Genomic DNA, 4,701 nt, shown 5'->3' with positions numbered 1-4,701 from the left:
TCTGTTAGTTCTGCCGTAATTATGTTTTATACTACATTACACTTGCAAATTTGGTCTCAAATTTTCTTTGCGCATGAAGTGATTTTTGCTAATTTTGTGCAAATAAATGTTCTCTTTTTTTAACCGGTGTTATTTGTTATGTATCCTCTGCTTGTGTCTTTGTCTGTCCTTCTGTCTGTCTGCTTGTCTCTGTGTGCCCGCTTGCCTGTCTTTCTCTCCCCTCCCCTAACAAAAAACCAAACGAGGATTTCCTGAAACACACTCAACTCACTCAACTCAACTCAAATTTATTAATCCATATGGAAATTATATTGTAACAATACTCATTTCCAATCAAAAGAATAAGAATGCATAATAAAAAATAAAAACATCATAAGAAAATAAGTGAGTATGATTATTATGAGTATGATCACAGTCTCACTAACGCAAACAGTCATCCGTCAAGTCAAGTCTGCCAACACACAACTCACTCACACAACAACAACAGCAACAGCAATACAATTTAACAAAAACCATAATTCCAATAACAAAAAGACGTCCAAGAGTCCACCTCCACCTCCACGCACACACAAGCTATATACAAAGCACCACATGTCGACTAGAACACCGCACATTTGAACTACGGTAATACAGTTACTAAAAATACATACATTACAGACAGACACACACACACACACACACACACACACACACACACACACACACACACACACACACACACACACACACACACACACACACACACACACACACACACACACACACAAAAAACGAGTCTAAATAATACATGTTGTGTCAAATTAGTAGATTTATTTCGAATTTGAACAGTATAGCTCTAGATCTCTGAGTGTATGTCAAATTAAGTTCGACACGCTTCGGGGGAGTTTGTGTGCACCATTTTGTCATATCAATCGATTGCGAATGCTCTCTGTTTTATGTGAACTATAGTTGTAGAGCAACGCACAATTGGTTTATCGTCACGCTCATAAGAACAATACCTAACACAGTGTTAGGCATTTCTGCAGTGAGACTACAGGGGGAGCTACTGGAAGTGAGACAACAGGGGGAGCTACTGGAAGTGAGACAACAGGGGGAGCTACTGGAAGGGTACCTGTCATGTGTAAGAGAGTATAAACTCTCAGACCAACGTATACCCTTGCCACGGTTACGTGAGCAAAACTACCGTTCTCGTTCTGAGTTGGGCACTTTTCCGTTTTGACACATAAAAACTTGGAGAATATTAAAGGTATGCAAACACCTTTTCGGGGTTGTTACTGATGCAGTTGTAGTGATAGAAAATGTTGCTGTCAGCTCTTTATCTCACGCGTATACCGCTGTCAAAAGCTCGAGATTGGCAATTTGAAACTTATAACTAAAATTAGATGGGCAGATTGTTCAGAAACCGACGTCCCTGTAATGTTACGTCGATATTCGTTTCCACGAGAAACAAAATGGTGGATCATCAGTTAACACTCGTTATGATATGATTTTTTGGCAGCATTCGTGAGCTGTCCTCTGTCCTGTGCTGCCGTATCCTGCAAAAGAGTCGTACAAAAATGTTGTTGAATACATTCAACAAACAACAACATTTATGCATTAACATTTAACTTATTCCAATCTGTTATCTGTGTTTCGGCTGACAAAAAGTAGATGTGTGTGTGTGTGTGTGTGTGTGTGTGTGTGTGTGTGTGTGTGTGTGTGTGTGTCTGTGTGTATGTGTATGTGTATGTGTGTGTGTGTGTGGTGTGTGTATGTGTGTGTGTGATGTGTGTGTGTGTGATCTTTGATCCGTCCAGACTTTTCTAAAAAAAAACACAACACGAGCATCTTTGAACTTGAACACCGTGGAAACGTGGAGATTTTTTACGGACATTAATTTTGTAAGTGACAGGTGTTGATTGAAGGGATTAGAATAACGTTTCGTTAGCACAGTTACTATTTTAAAGCATACTTTTGTATGTTTATTAAACCGTGAAGAACGGAGATTATAATTTCAAATATTTCTTTTGAGAGGCAAATCCAAACCTTTTCTCTTTTGAGATAATAAAGTATTATTGTTGTACCCTTTTTACATTTAGTCAAGTTTTGACTAAATGTTTTAATATAGAGGGAGGAATCGAGACGAGGGTCGTGGTGTATGTGTGTGTGTGTGTATGTGTGTGTGTGTGTGTATGTGTGCGTGCGTGCGTGTAGAGCGATTCAGACTAAACTACTGGACCGATCTTTATGAAATTTTACATGAGAGTTTCTGGGTATGATATACCCATACGTTTTTTTCATTTTTTTAATAAATGTCTTTGATGACGTCATATCCGGCTTTTCGTGAAAGTTGAGGCGGCACTGTCACGCCCTCATTTTTCAACCAAATTGGTTGAAATTTTGGTCAAGTAATCTTCGACGAAGCCCGGACTTCGGTATTGCATTTCAGCTTGGTGGCTTAAAAATTAATTTATGACTTTGGTCATTAAAAATCTGAAAATTGTAAAAAAAAAAATTTTTTATAAAACGATCCAAATTTACGTTCATCTTATTCTCCATCATTTGCTGATTCCAGAAGCATATAAATATGTTATATTTGGATTAAAAACAAGCTCTGAAAATTAAATATATAAAAATTATTATCAAAATTAATTTGTCGAAATCAATTTGTCGAAATCAATTCAAAAACACTTTCATCTTATTCCTTGTCGGTTCCTGATTCCAAAAACATATAGATATGATATGTTTGGATTAAAAACACGCTCAGAAAGTTAAAACGAAGAGAGGTACAGAAAAGCGTGCTATCATTCTCAGCGCAACCACTACCCCGCTCTTCTTGTCAATTTCACTGCCTTTGCCGTGAGCAGTGGACTGACGATGCTACGAGTATACGGTCTTGCTGCGTTGCATTGCGTTCAGTTTCATTCTGTGGGTTCGACAGCTACTTGACTAAATGTTGTATTTTCGCCTTTCGCGACTTGTTTATACTTGTGTTTATTTTAATGAGTTTCCATGAACTTCCCAGCAGTTGGATAGTAAAGTTGTGAAACCTACATGAAAATGAAAATTTGTACCGAATTCTCACCTGTTGCCAACAAAAATACCGACGACAAGGAGAACAACGACACCAATCACACCAAGCATTATCTGGTACCAGCCATGAAAGATTCCCCAAGCATCTGAGTCAACTGGATCTGGATCTAAACAATTTGAACAAAAAATGAAAGATTACACCTGAGTCCTGGTATTAAATGCAAACAACTTGAGCAATTCATGACAAATTCCCCAAGCACCTCAGTCTTCTTGTTATGAATCTAAACAATTTGAACACGTCATGAAAGATAACACCTGAGTCCTGGTATTAAATCCAAACAACTTGAGCAATTCATGAACAATTCCGCAGGCACCTGAGTCAACTGGATCTGGATCTAAACAATTTAAACACGTCATGAAAGATTACACCTGAGTCCTGGTATTAAATCCAAACAACTTGAGCAATTCATGAAACCTTCCCCAAGCACCTGAGTCTTCTTGCTCTGAATCTAAACACTCTTTGAACACGTCATGAGAGATTGCACCTGAGTCTTCTGGTTCTAAATATCAACAATTTGAACACGTCATGAAAGATTCCCCAAGCACCTGAGTCTTCTGGTTCTGCATCTAAACAATTTGAACACGTCCGGAAGGATTCCCCAAGCACCGAGTCTTCTGGTTCTGCATCTAAACAATTTGAACACGTCATGAAAGATTCCCCAAGCACCTGAGTCTTCTGGTTCTGCATCTAAACAATGCGAACACGTCATGAAAGATTCCCCAAGCACCTGAGTCTTCTGGTTCTGCATCTAAACAATTTGAACACGCCCAGAAGGATTCCCCAAGCACCGAGTCTTCTGGTTCTCTATCAAAACAATGCGAACGCGTCACGTCATGAAAGATTCCCCAAGCACCGAGTCTTCTGGTTCTGCATCTAGAGAGAGAGAGAGAGAGAGAGAGAGAGAGAGAGAGAGAGAGAGAGAGAGAGAGAGAGAGAGAGAGAGAGAGAGAGAGAGAGAGAGAGAGAGAGAGAGAGAGACAAAGACACAGAGACAGAGAAAGAGAAGAGAATGAGAGAGAGAGACACAGAGAGAAAGAGGGAAAGGGAGAGAGAGGGAGACAGAGACAGAAAGAGACAGAGAGAGAGACAGGGAGAGACTGGGAAAGACAGAGAGACAGAAACAAGCCAACACAATAAAAACAAACAAATGAGCTGACATATTTGCAACTACCACAAAAAATAACGACCAAAAACACAATAAAAGGTGACTGTACCTGAGTCAGCAGGTATGCCTACACCTGAACCAGCAGAAACAGTTCCGTTGTCAGTACTAAGACCGATGTCGAAACCTGATGTCAATACTGAAGTCGCTGTCGCTGTAAAAGATGATGTTGCTGACGTTTTCATGGATGGCGGCGATGCAGCCGAAGACACCGGTGTAGTGTTACCTGCGATTAACATTGGCCGGCCAGGTAGATTAGAAGCATAATCCATTGACTCAAGGCCCTATGAATCCAAGCAGACGTCGATTCGTGGACCGATAACATACCAAATGAAATTGCGAGTTTATTCTTATTTATTCGTATTTTGTTTTGTTTTTGTTTGGGGGGTGGTTTGTGTGTGTGTGTGTGTGTGTGTGTGTGTGTGTGTGTGTGTGTGTGTGTGTGTGTGTGTGTGTGTGTGTGTGT

The 4,701-nt window shown here is 39.8% G+C and overlaps 1 long non-coding RNA gene across 1 annotated transcript; it reads right to left on the bottom strand.

The window, feature by feature from the left end:
- Window positions 1-274: 274 nt before the first annotated feature.
- LOC138947193 (uncharacterized) lies at window positions 275-4,595 on the bottom strand. Its single transcript, XR_011449588.1, has 3 exons — window positions 4,288-4,595; window positions 3,065-3,179; window positions 275-1,535 (listed from the first exon to the last, which is right to left on the bottom strand). It is a non-coding gene; the product is annotated as an uncharacterized lncRNA (long non-coding RNA).
- Between the last annotated feature and the right edge of the window lie 106 nt (window positions 4,596-4,701).

Source organism: Littorina saxatilis, linkage group LG14, assembly GCF_037325665.1.
Source record: "Littorina saxatilis isolate snail1 linkage group LG14, US_GU_Lsax_2.0, whole genome shotgun sequence".
NCBI lineage: Eukaryota > Metazoa > Mollusca > Gastropoda > Littorinimorpha > Littorinidae > Littorina > Littorina saxatilis.
Note: the sequence above shows the minus strand (reverse complement) of the source record. Positions and strands in the feature narration are given on the sequence as shown.